The sequence below is a fragment of the Protopterus annectens genome, chromosome 7.part0 (assembly GCF_019279795.1).
Source record: "Protopterus annectens isolate FY-2018-M chromosome 7.part0, PAN1.0, whole genome shotgun sequence".
Classification (NCBI taxonomy): domain Eukaryota; kingdom Metazoa; phylum Chordata; order Ceratodontiformes; family Protopteridae; genus Protopterus; species Protopterus annectens.
The window spans coordinates 616,101,218-616,120,465 of record NC_056739.1 but is presented as its reverse complement, the minus strand read 5'-3'; positions in this window follow the sequence as shown (position 1 = coordinate 616,120,465).

Genomic DNA, 19,248 nt, shown 5'->3' with positions numbered 1-19,248 from the left:
TATATCTTTCTGTTGTTTGGCTACACAGTTGACTTCTGGTAAATCGAGAGAAATGCATCATTGCCTGTTTCATTACATCTTGGAAATGATCATTAACATATGGTCCTGCAGGGGAGGGGGCCCCATTCCCTCGATCATTTGCTGTGATGAAATTGTAGTTCACCTTACACGAATCAACATTCATATCCCCATTTAATACACATCAGAGCTGTGTCAATGGGTAGATAAACGGGTTTCTTTATAATCACAGTGGGTACCACTGTGAACTGAACTTACAGCACTCTGTTCTCATTCCATTTTAACAGATGTTTGGACATTGCACTATACTCTGATATACCACTGTTTCTAATTTGCTGGGCAGGCAATGTTACCATGAAGCCATTCATAATGGTGTGTTGTATGGAACAATTGAAGGGATGGGATTTATGAGGACAAAACATAATACTGACATACAGGACTATTACAGGGAAATGCTGGAATGCATGATGTATATGTGCATTACATTTTATCAAATATTACTGAGCTCTCCATGTAACTGAAAGTCACAACATACAGACATATATGGAGTATGCTAACTCTGTGTGTGTGTGTGTGTGTGTGTGTGTGTGTGTGTGTGTGTGTGTGTGTGTGTGTGTGTGTGTGTGCGCATGTGTGCGTGCATGCATACTGGCTGGTACATGCAGCAAAAACTCAAAGTTATGCATGCAGTGAAATTAAGATGCATATATGGGACATACCTTCCGGGTGTGTTTTTTTATTTATATTCTAGACTTGTTTTTAATTAAAATCCAGACAGTCAAACCCATGTAGCCAAATGGATTATCTCTAATTTTTTAATATTCCCTTGAGCTTACGTGAGCTTGGAGATAGCTATATTAGTTTAAAGGGTCCAGGTGGCAAAGCTCCCTTTAACAAGGTCTTCAGGGGTTAACAGGTAGTTTCAGTTTGCTATCAAAAATGTTTTTGCGAGTAATTACTCGAAAAAAAAATGTCAAAATTAACAATAGCGACCAATCAAAATAACAAAACAAAAAAAAATGCCAACAATTCAAAATCGAATTGTTGACAGTTTTCAAACTTACCTTAATATCCGATGATGTTCAATGCATGTTTTGCAAGGGGGCAGGCCCCCCTCACCCCCCATGTGGGTGGCTGTGCCCCCCACACCCCTTGCTACTTATATATTACAACTCCAAGATCACACTGCAGTGAGGAAAAGGGCAAAGTTCCTGATCCCAGCCATAGTGCAATCTCCAATCAATATGTGGATCTCACAGCAGCGAATGCACACTAGCTTTACTTTATTTTTTGGTCCCTTACTCCTAAAATTTGTGGTATGTTGACAGTCATTGGGGATTGAACTCACTAAATAATGACATACATTTGACTTTCAGACCTTATTTCCTTCAAAAAATTAATGTTAATACAAATTTTGTTATTTAAGCTACTTTTCAATTTTATAAGAACATTTAAAATCTGTTCCTATTTTTGAGCATTTCATCCCCCATTATTTCAGGCTTTATCCAGATTTCTTGAGCTAAAAGGTCGAGAGGTATGCAAACCATTTTACTGCTGCTGCACTGATCCATCAGTCTTACTCTTTCTCATATGCATGCACACGCACACACGCGCACACACACACACACACACACACACACACACACACACACACACACACACACACACACACACACACACACACACACACACACACACACACACACACACACACACACACGCATGCAAACACACACACACACTTGCACTTCAGAAAATACATACTAGCACAAGTCCTATTATTCAAGCAACTTCCTGATTTTTATAATTAGTTAAAAAATGTTCCTATTTTGAGCATTTGTTCTCCCTTTATTTTAGGTGTTATTCAGAAATTTGAGCTAAAAGGTCGGAAGGTATGCAAACCGCTTTACTGCTCTACTACCAGTGTTCGATTGCTTCTACTCTTTCTCTCTCTCTCTCACTCACACACACCTTGCTTTCATGCACACAAGCACATATATTCTCACACACAGACTGAAACATAATATGCAGACATATAGACATAAGCATAAACATACACTTTTTTCTGTTTTATTTAGTTTTTTCACTCACTAAACAGTAAAAGCACTGCTTGGTGAGTGTAAAATACTTACATGCACGCATACACTCACACACAGACATAAATACACACACACTTTTTTTTTTTAATTTTCTTTTTTTGTTATATATTTTACACTCAATAAACAGCAGAAACCCTGATTAGCAAGCGTAGAATAATGGCGGCCGTTAAGTTAATTTCAGTCTGAGCTCCACAGCAGCTTGATATGCTGCCATGAAGCAATGGACTCTTTTTTTTTCTGCAGGCATTACCTGTAGATTAACACCCTGCTGCAGAACATTTGTTCTCCAATCAGGGTGCGATCTACAGGTCACCCATTCTCTAATTGAAATTAACACCCTGTAAGTACTGTATATAGATGGTTATGCTGCAGGAAAAGGGATATGGGCAAAATAACATTCTGTTAAACATTTCCTTTATGGCTGTCAAAGCTGGACTCCAATAATGCTTTCAATATGTGAGAAGATTTGAATTCCTTTAGCTTCAATAGCAAGCTATTGCATGATGTACATATTGCCTATAACAAGGTATTGCCAAATGCATATGTTATATATAGTAGTAGTAGTCTTGTATGATGTACATGTTCCGTATAGCAAGTTATTGCACAATGCTCTTTACCAATAGTTAGCTATTGCATGATGCATGTTATGTATAAGTTACTGCATGATGCACATTACCAATAGTAAGTTACTGCATGATGCACATTACAAATAGTAAGTTATTACATGATCAAGACTATCTAGATGGCCGTCAACAAGCAGTATTATGGCACCAAAAACTCTCCCCACTTCTGCCCATTACTCAAGGAGTCTCACAAGGTTCTATCTTTGGCCCATTCTTTTTTACAGTTTTTACAAACAAACTCAATACAGCCACAAGAGATGCCCCAATCATACAGTATGGGGACGATTCAAGTCTAATATGCGCCACTCCTATCTTCCAAGTAGAACAAATAACTCAACAGTCATTTACAGCTATAGAAGCTTGGTTAGCTAATGCTCAACTAATACTGACCCCCCCCAAAAAAAAAACAAACTCATCCTGTTTCACCCTACTAGAGCCCTTGATACCTCCCCTCCATTCAAAATTATCTCAGCCAATGACACCGTCATAACTCCAGTTTCTAGTACTAAGCTATTAGGGGTTACTATTGATTAGAATATGTTATTTGACATTCATATAGCCCAAGCTGTCAAAAAGTGCACAAAAAACTAGGGTGCCTCTACAGCAGCAAACATTATCTCATAGCCGACACCAGAGCCACTATTGCCAGAACCCACCTTATTTCAACATTACTTTATGCATCCCCTGTCTTTACCAACATAAGAAAAACAGATATAACAATACTAAATACTTGTTATAATAAAATTGCAAAGTTTGCTGCAGCTATAGATCCCACCATTGCCACTCTCTCATCTATAGATCCCACCATTGCCACTCTCTCAGCTATAGATCCCACCATTGCCACTCTCTCAGCTATAGATCCCACCATTGCCACTCTCTCAGAAAGCTCTCATGGTTTGAATTCCCCACAATACTAAAATACAACCAGCTCAAAATGGCTCACCAAATAATAAACCAGCCTTAAAAAACTCCAGCCCTCAAAGAATGCGTTGGTAACTGACAAAGATACCAAGATATGGCACTATTTAAGTTTCAGTTTACAGCATAGTACAACAAAATTAACTAAACTACCACTAATAAACAATATTTTTGATGTGTTTAGAAAATTCATTAACACAAATTTAGATATAAAACTGTGGCATAGATTTTTAATACCATTGACTATTACAAGGGATTTCCCTGATTAAAAACATAGATATATTTTTGGTTTATGGGAAAACAATAACCTATTTTGTTGGTTGCAATGTATTGAAAACCAACAAGCTTTGACCACACAAAATATATTGTAAACCTATGGCCTATCCCCTAATGACTGGTTGGTTCTTCAGAGTGTCACAGCATACAGTAAGGATCTGTGTAGAATAATAAATAACTCATCCTTCAAAACTGTACCAAAAATTATAAACTGGATTTTTGGAATTCTATATAATAATATCAATGTTAAGAATGAATTATCATATCTATATAACACTTTGTCTATAAGATAGCCCCTAAAGATTCTTACTGGCAATACCTAACTAAAGGGTTTCAAGTATCATTATCAATGGAAGATAAAACAAACATTTTATTTTCAGTTAAACTAACTTCTTACTCACAATTCTGGAGGATCTTTCATTGGAAATTTCTACACAGATCCTTTTTGACACCTGAGAAACTCTCAAAAATGAACCTTCAAACAGCAAGTTATGTTGGAGATGTCATCTGTCCACTAATGCTGACTGGTCTCATATTTTTTATAACTGTACTAATATTAAATCATATTGGAATGAGATTAATGCATTTCTTCAGGCTATCTATACTGATATATTTGTTTTGACAAAGCCTTTAATTTTATTGAATGTTGTAATAGTAATAATATGAAGAAAGATAACCTGTATTTGTTGTGGACAATGTTAGCAATAGCCAGAAAATGTATAACTAGAAGATGGAACTCTAATGTAGCACCCACAATGGAGGAATTCCTATCATCACTGAAGAAATGCATACTAATGGAGAAAAGAACTGAAGAGTTAAGAACTTTTCCAAAGCCATTGGTTAATAGTCCGTGGAGGAAAGTTTTGAATTTGATTGATACCCTACAGATGGAACCAAACTCTTCCTAACTATCATAGTTTATATATTAACATATTATTTAACTACAAATGTTATCTGAATCCTTTTTGTCAGGCTGACTGTAAATACTGTAAATAGTTATTGAATGTTATGAATGTATTAAATGATTGTGCTATTTCATCAAAATAAAAATCATTTGAGTAAAAAAAAAACTCCAGCCCTAAATAACCTACTAGCACACTACTCTAATAAAAGGATGCTTCGCTATAGTAATAAGGTATTATTACAAATTAAAAAAAACCCAAAAACATAGCTGGAAAATCCCTCTACTCCTGTGCTGTTGCCAAAGCCTGGAACTAGACATCCAATCCAACACTAACATAGTCCAGTTCAAAAAACTACTAAAAGCCCACCTGTCTGCAACATGGATCTGTCCATGTATTGAACTGGGCTAAACAACATCATTAGAGTAAACCAAGGGCCGGATTCACGATGGCTTGCCTGGAGTCTACGAGTAGAGTAAAACTCCATGCAACCATCATGTCCGACGAGCGATCCAGGAACAGCCTGTAGGGGTGTGTAAGAGAGCTCCTAAAATGTCTCCTACACGGACAGGGCTGGGATATGCAAATTACCTCACTTGCAGCCGAAAGGCATGCAAATGAGGTAAATTTGCGATCCAGGAAGCACAAACCTGTCCGAGTAGGAGACGTGTTAGCTGCAGAAATGTACTCAGTTGACAACTGAGTACCATTCTGCAAATAGCACAATGGAGCCTTGTCAGCTCCAAATAAAGGTTGCATATGGTTGAGGAAGCATGCCAATGGCCAAATATACGGCCATTGGAAAGTTTCCCCGATGCAAAATTAAAATAAAAATAATTTTTTTTTCGGCGATTTCTGATGTTTAAGCGTAGCGCAGTGCTGCGCAAATGGGGTGCGCTATAAAAATCATAAAATAAGACAATAAAAGCCACAAACGTGGAATTTATGAAAATTGTTAAATGACAATGAAAGGGAATAGCAGGCTGAAGACAACATGGCCACCGAGTAGGGGTTGCTAAGGGGAGAAGCCCAGTCTAAGACATGTAACCAAGCATTAGTAGGCAATCCTATGTAAATGAGTGTTAGGATAGTGATTCGCACTTTTACATAGCAAATGAGCACAGCCAGTGGAGTGTAGGAGTAGGATATTGGGAGGAACAGAGTAGGAGATAGGTGACATCACAAGGGGGGTATGTATGAAAGTAGTGAAGCTCATTGGAGCACAGTGGCATGTGTTAGCTGTCAGTTAGACATCATGGAAAGAGGTGTGTCAACAGGTAGGCCAGGGAAAGCCAAGAAATGGAAGGTGTATACTGTGGATAACATCAACGCTTCTTGCTGAGAGGGTATGTGCATGTGTGCGTGCCTGTAAGCTCGAGTAAGACAGAGTGTGTGCGTGGAAGCGTGAGTGCGCGTGTTTAAGCTGGAGTAAGCATGTATAAGGCTGTTGGAAGACCTGTAAGCGTGTTTGCGCTGGTGTGCACGCGTTTCAACCTGAATAAGCAAGTTTTAGTCCGTCTAAGCATGTGTGCACGCATGTGAGCTGCTGTGAGTGTGTTTCCGCTTGTATGTGCATCACTCCCACGAGGAAACAGAAAGGAAAAAGGAAGCACAACAAATAGTAGGAAGCTACCAGGAATACTAGTAGAGCTAGCAGGTGCAAACAATCAGAATCAGGCAATTACACAGGCAGAACACTAGCCCAGCCCAGCACTTAAAACTCTGCAAACAACAGTGCAGTTTGTTTCTCTCAAGAGACACTGCAACACTGGAGTAAGCTACTAGAAGTGAAAACTGAAAAAGCTACACTCAGACAAAAAATGCTAGGGGCTGCCATTGCTGTTATAAGGTGACATATGCAACATGCTGAGGGTGGTGACAATACAAATGCTGCTGGACAACCCACAGTGAGGAGACGGAGAAGAGTGTACAGGCCCAGGGTCACCTACCAGGGGTTACATGAGCTGGAGATAGTGGAGCGCTATAGAGTGGACAGAGACCTCCTGCAGCAAATTGTTGAGCTGTGCAGGCCACACCTCACACACAAAACCAACAGAGGGGAACCCATCCCAGTGGAAACCAAGGTATGTGTTGGCCTAAGAATACTAGCAACAGGTACCTTTCAGAGACCAACTGATGATATGATGGGGATATCACAGGCATCAGCATCCAGGGAACTGCACAAGTTCCTGGATGCCATGTCAGCACATGTCGGTGATCATATATATTTCCCCAATTCCCGTGAGGTATTGGCCAGCAATATGCATCTCTTCCAGCAAATAGCAGAATATCCTGAGGTAGTGGGTGCAATAGACTGCACGCATATATGCATCAAAGCACCAGCCGGTGAGCGGGGTAGGGCCTACATTAACCGCAAGGGCTTCCCCTCCATCAACTGCCAGGTCATGTGTGATGCACAGGGCATAATAATGAATGTGTGTGCTGGCTGCCCTGGAAGCTACCATGATTCCCATATCTGGCATCTGATGCAGCTGTACCAGACATTTGCCAATGGGGACATCCCACATGGACACTTAGTGGGGGATGCTGGCTATGCACTGGAGCCATGGCTGATGACACCCATCAGAAATGCACACACACCTGAACAGGAATGCCATAATGAGGCACACGCACAAACATGAAATGTAATCAAGCATGTGTTTGGGTTGCTCAAGTCATGGTTCCCGTGCCTGGACACATCTGGTGGAGCCTTGCAATACTCACCAACTACATGTACCCAAATTGTCATGGTATGTGCTATGCTACATAATATGATTCTGCGAAAACAGCTGCAGCAGGACCAGCATAGGCCTGGGCCAAACAGCTCCCCACCAGTGCTAAGGCCATCACAGGCAGAGCGTGACTCGGAGGAGGAACAACCTGAGCCTGCCCCAGTAGGCAGAAGGAGGTGTGCCCAGTATGCCTTGGCCTTGGCAAAGAGGCAATGCATAGCACATACACTGGCTCAGTAGGAACCCTGGAAATGATACCTCTCTCTGACTTGCACATATAGTAAAAGGGATGCCTAACTTGACACTACCTGTTTCCAAACATGTATAGGGAGTGCAGCATGTGCATCTGACAAAGGCAGCCCTGCAGCACCATCTGAGGCATGATTGCCATGTGTTAAGCAATGTAAGGTAGTGCTAAACAGCATTTACCACCATGTAGTATATGCAAACTTGATGACCTTGAGTATCATCCTACCCTCACCAAACATGAGGCCACAATATGAAGACAAGATGATCAATTACAACAATTGGCTTAAGTATTTGTGTCAGTGAAAGGGGATACAATGCCTGTCAGCCTGGGAAGACATGCTTGACAAGACATGATGCTTCACTAGGGATGGATTTCACCTATCACCTGTGGCCTTTTGGATATTGCCAAAGGCTCTTGTCACCCCCATAGTGCCTTTTTTAGGTAAGGCTCAAAACACAAACCCACCTCCATAGGTATCACAAGGGATAAGAAACTATAAGTAATGCTACTCAATGCCAGAAGTCTAAACTGCAAGATGCACGCACTCCAAACACTCCTCAGCATGGAGAATGTTGATATCTGTGCAGTAACAGAAACCTGGTTCAAGGCTCCAATAGCACCCTAGCATTAACAGGTTACACCTCATACCATGCTTTACAGCTGCAAAACATGGAACAAACTACAAAAGGAGGGTAAGTATCAATATTTTTCAAAGATACCCACACCCCCAGGTTTGTGGCACAGCATGAAGCATCGGAGACTATCCATGTGCAACTAACAGTGGCTAAAACTGCCTTCTAGTTCATAGCCTGCTACAGACCACCCTCCTAAACCCAGGAACCACACTTGGCCGACTGGAGAACACATGAAAATATGAAGGTCTCACCAAACTCCATTATATTGGGCGACTTCAACTACCCAAACATAGACTGGGAGCATTACCCTAGCCCCAACACCCTAGCCCAAAGATTCCCAGAATTTATAAACCAAAATGCTATGGAAAAACTTGCTACCACTCCCACAACAGGGGAAAACATACTGGACCTGATCATCACCAACTTGAGGACTCTATGCCCAAGACCAGAAGTGTATCCCTCACTGGTAAGATCAGACTAGAGAGTAATCCCACTGGATATTCACATCCCGATCCAAACCCATGGCCAGAAAAACATAGTGAAAATTATTCACTAAAGCAAATGTCACACTCCTCAAAACTGGGGTGGAATCCTTCACAGCTCCTGTGCCTGTGGAAAATATGGCCCAGACCTCATAACCCTTTATAAATGCATTCTATGAACACCTTCAGGAACGCATGGATCATGCAATCCCAAATAAAACCAAGACCCAATCCTCCAAAGCCAGGCATCCTGTCCGGTGGACCCCAGCCATAAACAAACCATACAATACAAGGAGGAAACTACTATATGATAGATCAAAATCCCAAAAACGGAAGGCAACTCTGATCAGTATTATTGAAAAACTACGGCCACACATAAGATTGTCTAAGGCCATCTTTGAGATAAAAATTGTACAGGACACCAAGGATAATCACAAGGCATTCTTTATTTATGGTAGGAACCTGTGTGAGAATCCCCAGATATGCTCAGAAGTAGTCCAAAATGACAAAAAATACACCAACCCACAGACATTGCCAACATCTGAGCTGACAGGTTCAGTGCAAACTACCCCCCCTTCCCCACCAAAAGGGCAAATATCTATCCCAGCAGAGTGCTGGCCTCCTGGCATCGCAAATGCTCAGGTAACAGCCAGCCTCTCCAAAGCAAAACACACAGCATCAATGGGACCAGATGGTGTCCTGGGCTGTGTCCAACATGAACCCCAAGAAGAATTGAACACAAACATAAAACCACTGTTCAATCTCAGCTTTACCACAGGATATGTACCCAAAGAGCAGTGTACAGCAACAGTGGTCCCTCTCCACAAAGGTGGTGCCTCAATGGATACTGCAAACTATCGCCCCAGAAGCCTGACTAGCTTGGTCTGCAAAGCTATGGAAAGATCATCATGGACCTCAGAAATAAACATATTGGGGACCTACAGACACTGGATCCTACCCAGTTTGGCTTTGTTAAAGGCAGATCCTGCCTCTTAAACCTGGTTGAGTCATTTGAAACAGTCACCAAGGCCATTGATGAGGGGAAGGTGGTCCACACAGCCTACCTGGACCTCGCAAAAGCCTTCCATACAGTACCCCACTTGATCATCATAGATAAGATCATCAGCTTCAATATAAACCCCTATGTCACTAGATGGGTTGCAAACTGGCTCAAGGACAGAACCCACATGGTCAGAAATGCTGGAGCCATGTCAAACCCCAAACCAGTTACACGTGGCATCCCACAAGGCTCAGTCCTGGGACCTCCCTTGTTTGGTATATATTTTTCAGAGGTACAGGCCAACACAGAAGGACTGTTGGTGAACAATTTTGCAGATGACTGCAAACTGGGCACCATAATCGACCCTCCAGCTGACACAAGCATCCTACAAAAGGGCCTCATAGAAACAGACAACTGGTGCCAGACCCATGTCCTCAGGCTAAATGCAAAACAGTATATAGTCCTCCCCTTTGCCAAAAACTAAGTGCCCACAAATTACCACATAGGTGGTAACCCATTAAGTATGGAAGAAGTGATAAGGGACCTGGGGACCCAAGCTGATAGCAATCTCTCATTCGATAACCACGTGGCCAAAGTGTTTAGAAAAACATTCCATATAGCCCACCTAATCATGAAGGTATTCACATCTACATCAGGGGAGGTCATCATGCCTTTTAACTCATCCCTCATCAGGCCCATAATTGAGTACAATGCCCCTTGTGGGATGTACCTTATCAGACACCTGCAGCAGCTGGAAAGACCACAAAAGTACCTCACCAGGAGGATCAAAGGGCTCAAACACATGCCATTCGCTGCCCAGTTAAAGAAACTGCAGCTCCACTCAGTGGCATACCGCCTGCCCGAGGCAATCTGTGTCTGATGTATAAAGCCATGTCCAACCTGAAATCAATGGACATGCTGCACCTCGGAAACTCAGAACCCCATCAAGCTATGCGCTCAAGAGACATGAACCTCAGGACTAAAATAAATAGGACAAGCTGGAGTGACAGATTCATAACCCAGAGGCTCCCCCACTCTTGAGTAAACCCCCACTCCAGGTTAGCCAGAGTCCCTCATTGACTCTCTTCAAGAGGAATCTTGATGAGTGGATGCGAGATTGTAGGTTTACCCTGGGTATCACTTTTATGTCACTGTTAGACAGAGGCACAGTATACTAACCTTGAAAAATGTCATGGCAAACTCCACGTAAAATGTGTGTTGAAAGCCAAACACACTCTGGCTAGGATTATAAATGCCCTAGAGCAGATAGCCTAGTATGAACCTATGAACAGAATCACACACACACCAACTAGTACAACTGTGGTCAATGTGGAGTAATGTTTGGCAATGTCCACCCCAAGTTGGTGAATATACAGCAATGTCGGACAAGCCTGGTTTAGGTAGGCCATAGCTGAACAAAATGCAACATGGTCATAGTTGCCCAACTGGCCCTTAACCAGTCTGGTCTGCTCAGTATGAACATTTAAAGCAGTGATGGGACTCAAACCCATGATACTGTGCACCATAGTGAAAGCACTGAACCACTACACCATGACAGTATTGCAGTGTTCGGCTAGTATGAGAGAATGTTGCCAAGTCTTTGCAAACTATCACATGGAAACCCTGCAGGCACAGGATAATCCCTGTTGAGTTATGACACAAAAGAGTCTGGCAGTAAGAACACAACATGACTTCCAACACACACAGTATAAATGTCAATATTGGTCATGTTCACACACAACCAGAAATGTAGTGGACTCCAGACCACAACATATGGAAAGGTCACACTGGGCATGCTCACACACTTGGATAAATGAGACATATGTCAGGCAACAAACCATGGAAAGCCTGAACTGGGCATGCTCACACACTTAGGCCATGTCTGAGTATAGCAGTCAGTCACACATATCTGGCAGTTGTATGTGTTAAGCCAGAAACCTCCCATGATCCAGCAATCCGCCCAGTGCACACAGTTAAATGACAACAGACACATATATTAATATACTGGAACCCTGTCATGATCAAACATGTTACGCAGATACACAAGTTGTTCATAGAAACTGGGAAAGCTATGGCAATAAAGACCTGCAAACAGTAGCAGCAAAAAATATTGTGAATCCCAAACATAAACATAGGTGCAGAGGTCAATACTAGGCTGTCTGCCCTAGGGAATTCATAAGCCTAGACAGAGTGTATTTGGCGTTCACCTCCCCAGTAGAGTAGCCTACTGTGCCTCTATAAAGTAGGTCACAGATGGCACCCTTTAAGGCTAGTTTGCTGTGCCTCTGTCAAGCAGGGACACAGTGGAGTTACCAGGGGTTAAATTGCAATTTCCCATCCATGCGGCTGTATTTCGCTGGAAGAGGGTTGGCGAGGGGTTATGTCTAACTTTAACTGGGATTCAATTCCAGAGTGAGGGGAGCCTCTGGGTAATGAATCTGTCCCTGCAGCATGTCCTATTTATTTTTGTGCTGAGGTTTAAGTCCCTGGAGTGTGTAGCTCTAAGGGTCTTGGATGTTATGAGGTGGAGCATATCCATTACTTCTAGGTTTGAAATGGCTGCATACGTCAGGCATAGATCACCACTGAGTAGGCGTTAAGCAACTGAGTAGAGCTGGAGATCCTTTAGTTGAGCTGCATAGGACATCTGTGTGTAGCCCATGATCCTCTTGGGGAGGTACTGTTGTGTTCACTGTAGTTGCCGCAGGTGTTGGGTAAGGTACACCCCAAAAGGGGCATTGTAGTTAAACATGGGCCTGATGAGTGACTAGTAGAGGGCCACAATGACCTCCCATGATCTACATGCAAACACCCATGTGATAAGGAGGGCTATATAAAGGTCTTTGCAATGGCTCTGTCAATGTGATTAGCAAAGGAGAGGTTATGATCTATGTGGGTCTGTGGGATATTGCTCTGTTATGTAGTAGCTTCCCCCTTCTGTTGTACAGCTTATATATGGCTGGGGTCAACCAGACAGGTCTCCTGTTTTGGAGGAGTCATGGTTTTATTTGGGATAGCATGATCAATGCATACCTGCAGGTGCTCATACAATGCATTTGTAAAGGATTCTGCAGATTGGGCTGTATTATCCTCCAGCACGGGGCCTTTGAAGTATTCCACTCCAGTCTTCACAACTGCAAAGTCTGCTTTTGAGAAATTCTTTACAGTGATTTCCTTGGCTGGGGTGGGGACGGGATATGGATGTCCAGGGAAAGTTGTTTATGGTCTGATCTTAACAATGACGGTTCTACCTCTGGTGTGGAACATAGAGTCCCCATGTTGGTGATGATCAGATCCAAGATGTATTCCCCCTTGTGGGTGTGGTGACTGGTTGTGCCATAGCACATGGATTCACAAATGGTAGTGGCTGTAGGGTGATGTTGTTGAGGGCCTGAGTAGTATCCCCAGTCAATATTTGTGTACCTGAAGTCAACCACTATAATGGTGCGTGTGAAGACCTGCATATCCTACACTGTTCCCAGGAAAGCCAAGTGTGGTTACTGGGTATGGGGGGGGGGTAGTCTGAACTACACACCAAACCAAAAGGCAGTTTTGCACAATGGTAGTTGTATATGTATGGCCTGTCATGCTTAGTGCTGTGGTTCCAACCCAGAGGTGTGTGTATCTGTAATGTATATGGATACACCCCCTACTTTTGTTGTATGTTACAAGTCCTGTGGTCATGAATCATGCTATAGAACATAACCTGGCAGTGCCAGTGTGCATATGCGACCCTGAACTAGGCATCTGTTAATGCACAGATATTGTTATGCCCCATACTGAGGGATAGTTAAAGATGTACATTCTTCTTTGGAAAGACTGATGATGTCAGCACCCTATTAATACAGCAAGAGAAGAAAAATTATCCAGTAATGCGAATAGCACGCTGTGTTAATGCGTCTCTCTCAAGTATCATAATGTAGTTAGGTAGGGGTTTAAATCCTGCAAGTGCTGTGTGTATGTATGTATGCAATTTTCTGTGAAAGAAATGGCCTTTTTGAAGACTGGGATAACACACTAAAAGATGTACATTCCTGTTTGGAAAGATTGATGATGTCAGCACCCTATAAATACAGCAGGAGAAAAGAAATCATCCAGTAATGCGAATAGCGTGCTGTGCTAATGCGTCGCTCTCAAGTACCATAAGTTAGGTAGGGGTTAAAATCCTACAAATGCCATGTGTGTGTTTGTCAATGTGTTGTGTGTTTTGCTTTTATTATTGTATGACATATTATTATAACAGTAATTTCAATGCACACATCAGGTATGTGTGTGCCACATACAGATATGTACCTGTGACCTTTAATAGTTCCTATGTGTGAAGCCTGCCCCATATGAATACAGTTGTTACCTTTGCCAGCATGTGCCGCAGCTTACCAGACCTTAGGCCATACATGTATGTTGGTGACAATGCAGGCTACTGCAGTGATCTGTGTCCTAGGCCAACTATGTGACACACACCCATGAAAACTTTGATAGATTAATGTGGGTGAGGGTTCATGTCTGGAGTATATGTCAGACATATTAAAACACAGCAAAGTTTGTGAGTGATGGGCACCCAGTGTAGGTGTATGGCAACTGTTGCCGATATGCATACAGACACCTTCTTGCTTAGGTGATACACTGAGGGACTGCAGAATACCTTTGGAAATGTGAATATCACAGGAAAGACCAGATAACACTTGTCCACATGTACACACCATTACCCGTTCTACATGATGGGTGCTACCACCTACATGGTACTGTTGGAATACTATGTTAACTACATGCCGATGCCAATGCCACAGTTGCGTTACAGCAATACAGCATGGCTTGGAAAACAGATATCTGTCCATATGATACCCTTGTGGTGGTTAGGTGTGTCATGTGTAGAATGCATTGTAGGCCACTGTATGTATTTGCAGTCGTGGATGGACATATCTGTAGTGTGTTGGCATGTACATGAGACTGCTATATGCCAAAGAGTATTGTTCCCAGGGATGTGTGTGGCTCAGTAAGAATGGCTATTGGTATAGTGTAGTACTGCAGGGATATCACTGACACCAGGTTCCTACATCTGTGTATCAGTTGAGGAGACACCATGTAATGACCACTGAATGTCAGGCTATGTAAGCTGTGTATACTACCAGAATGCAGACCATTGACATTTGGAAACCGTATCACCCACAGCATACTGTCAAACCATGTCATGTTCCATGCTAACCATGTTCACAAATGTATACCTGCAACTCAGTGCTGCAAACATCACACATGAACTGTCCACACCCCAACACATGCAGGCACAGGTACACACAACAGCCATGTGGCACATGTGCAGACAGTACACTTTGGGAATTAACACTGGTGTATACAAAACTGCAATGACAAACATAGGTAATGCATCATGCATGCTCAAATATACCCACAACAATATCATTACACTGTACTGTTAACAACATGATAATATTACTACAGTGCTATGTAGTCACCCTGTGCATCAGCACCATGCTACCCTATTCCTGCATCAATGTTACAGATGGCAGGAGGTGGCACAGTTTCATCATATGCACAGGGTGTGTACTTGGTTTGCCAGAGTCTGCCATTGACACATCCAATTGACATGTATGTGTGTGTGTGTGTGTGTGTGTGTGTGTGTGTGTGTGTGTGTGTGTGTGTTAGTGAGGGACAACCGTACAACATGGTGCAATGTTGCTGCAATGTGTGTGTGTATGTGTTAGCCCTAGGTGTATGCATGCACACAGTTCCACCACATGGCTGCCATATACGAGTGTTTGTGGACAGCCACAGACTGTACCTGCCAGGTCATACAGATCACTGTCTCTGGTCACGGACACGGTACCTGTGCCTGGCAGGGGTGCTACGGACAGTATCAGGTACTAACCCAGACTGAGTACTGTCATCAGAAGCAGTGGGTTGTTTACTGGACACATGTTCCTGCTGGGACTGTCCAGAGCCACGTGCACGTGGTCCTCTCAGACGGTCTAATGACAGCACAGATCCAGCATTGCTGGGGCTGGTACTGGCACTATGGGAGCAGCTGTGGGTTTGTTGTCATCCGCGATGACTGCCAGCTGATAATGTTGCTGGCATACGTCCATGTCGATGCCTCAACCGTCCTGCACTGTCCTGGCTCCTGGACATGTAGTTGTGGAAGAGATCTAATGTGTCCCCCCAATGTCTATCAATGACCTCGCTGATGTTACGGATGGCAGATGCAACGTCACGCATAGTGCCATTCATAGCAGTGCGATGTGCTCTAAGTTCCCTCAGACCCTGTCTCATATACTGTTCCATACGTGCCTGTGCCTGCATTACAGCCCGGAACATAGCAGAGGTTGAAAGACCTCTGTGGGCATGTCTGACAGGGGCAGTACGACCATGGATGCTCCAACAAGAACCCCTGGACATCTGCCTGTGTGGTACCATGTCAGGAATCTGGCTATGATTGCTGTGAGGGGATGCATGTGCCAATGATACCACACTACCCTGGTCAATGCCCACTGTATGCTGTCCCTCAGCTAAGGACATTGGTGACAATGGATGTATAGGCAGGATGACTGTGCACATTGATGGGGTTGATTGCTGTGTAGTGTCCATTGGCTGACCAACGACAGACCCTGTCACACCTCCCTGTGCCATTACACATGTATCATCATAATCACTATCCCCAGCAGTGGCTTCAGGTTCCCTGCTGCACTCCACCAGAGCAACATCAGAACCTGTGAGAGGAAGATAGGAAACACAGTTTACAAATGTGTACATGATATTAGCACACAGGCACACATGCACACATGCACACATGCACACTTGCACACATGCACACAGGCGCACATGTACACAGGCACACAAGCACACAGGCGCACAAGGACACAGGCACACAGGCACACAAGCACACAGGCACACTCCTCAGTACAGCAGATACAAACACGGACACACCTGCAAGCCAACACATACACAATACTGTTTTAGGGTGGATGACAGTATCACAAGGAAAAACATCACTGCACATGTGTCAGCATGCAGATTATGTGTTGCACAAGAACATGCAGTGCAAGTGTAGACAGCCCTTGTTAATAACAGTATACATGTACTTGATATGCTTGTGTGTAGTTGTTCAGTGATTGTCTCCACCCTGGGACATAATGTGTACAAGGACATAACAATGTTGTGCAAGTGTTACAAGCTGTGGGTGCATGTATTTGCACACACACACACACACACACACACACACACACACACACACACACACACACACACACAAAACACATGACGGTGCTACGCAATGACTGCTATGTGTACTTTTGTGGTCGGCAGAACTGGATGTGGTGTAGTAACGTGAGCCATGATCAACATGCTTCTTGTGGTCAGTCAACAATAATAATATGTGCCAGACAGATAGCTAGCATGCTGTACCTGACATGCAATAACATGACTACATCCACAATTACACAGTCACTTTTTACATGGGTTTGTAAGGTGGCCAATAATGAGCATTGCCTAATATGAATGTATTATTTGTTCAAGACTGTTGCACAAAGACATGATAGGCCTCTACCCCTCAGGTATATTATGTGTGCTGTGTAGATGATAAGTGGGATACTGAAGGGTGGCCATACAGCAGGTGTCATAATTGGACATGTGTAGCAGGCTAAGGTGTAGTGTGTATGCCAAACATGTGTGTGTTGTGTACATGTGTATCAGGTATGCCTATACAATGTCCAGTACTGTGTTGCCACATGTGTGTCATGCTCTGTGTATTGCATGTGAGTGAGGCAGCTATTGAGAATAATGGGATATGCATAGTCTCACAGCAAACATGCACAGCATGCATTATGGTAGGTGTGTTACATGTGCACAGACTACACCTCCATATGACATGCACATGTCATTAGCAATAGTATTGTTATTACACACTCACCAGCATGGATTGGCTGCCTTGCTGTCACTCCAGTGGGACCTGCAAAAATATGAGAGTGATTGCCAGTGGCCACAACTGTGCCATTGATACTGTGAGTATGATAAAGTACAGTAGTACAACAGGTGGCTTTCACAGGTGTACAGATTATGCTCAGAATATCAATCTTGCAGAAGAATAGGCAGGTTAACAGCTACACAAACAGTACACATCTCACACACGCATAAACTACCAGTACAGAGAACAGTCAACTACAGATATGGCATGTTACCTGCACACTCCATTTCAACATGCTGGGTGGCTCCAGCCTCCATGATGACACATGTTTGTGGATGTTGCTGTTGTTGGCCTGGAGCCACAACACTTAGGAGGTGCTCCTCCACACTGGTGAGGGGGGGTGGATAGGTACCCCACCGCCTGTGGCAAGCTGTTGTCTGTGGATATCAGACGCATGCTGCCGGACATGTCTAATTAAATCACTGCAGTGATGGCGTACCTGCTCATATGTCCGGTTATGCATGCCTATGTCATTTACCCGATGGACAAGATCTTGCCACAGTGCAGCCCTCTCATGCTGTTTCTGGCTGGTCCTGGAAAACAGCACACAGTAATTCTGCACCAGGCTCTGTGGATCTCCTGATCCTCTGCTGCTGTATAAGGTGGGTTTCATCACCCTGGAAGGAAAAGAAAAATATGTGAGCAAGTCATGTGGCACAGTTAATATTCTAATGTACTGATATCACTTAACTGCCATATATAGCATCTGTCTGTCTATCAGGGGATACACATGTTCAATATCACATATCAGTGCTCAGCCCACAACTGTCTGACAGTGCCTGCCACACTCCATACAACAAACTAGTATACACAAGCACTCGGCACACTGTGTGGGATACAATGCACAACCTCACACTGGGGTATGTATCAAGCTAATGGATGAAGAATATTGTCATCCCATGCAATGACTGCAATGCACATTTACAGTTTCAATGGTAATCCACCCTAGTCTTTGATGCCATACCACTACCTGACATATGTGCACAGTTGTTACTATAGCCAGCATACTGCTGTCACAGAGTATACATGCTGCCAGGTACACACACATACCCTGTAACACACATGTGATTGTGGCCATGGTACAGGCATCATTACACACACATTACACATACATACAACACACAAATGTATGACAACACAGATGAGCATTAACTGTGTACCTTATAGTACTGTGTGCCCCTACTTACAGATACCTATGCATGAGGTATGTAATCTGTGCAGACTACAGGAAACACACCAGACAGTGTTACCAGGGAATGTGAACATACACCATACTGCAGTGTTTAGGCCTACAACATCAGGTAGTACAACAGTTCATATGTGAGCTGGATTCAACAGCAG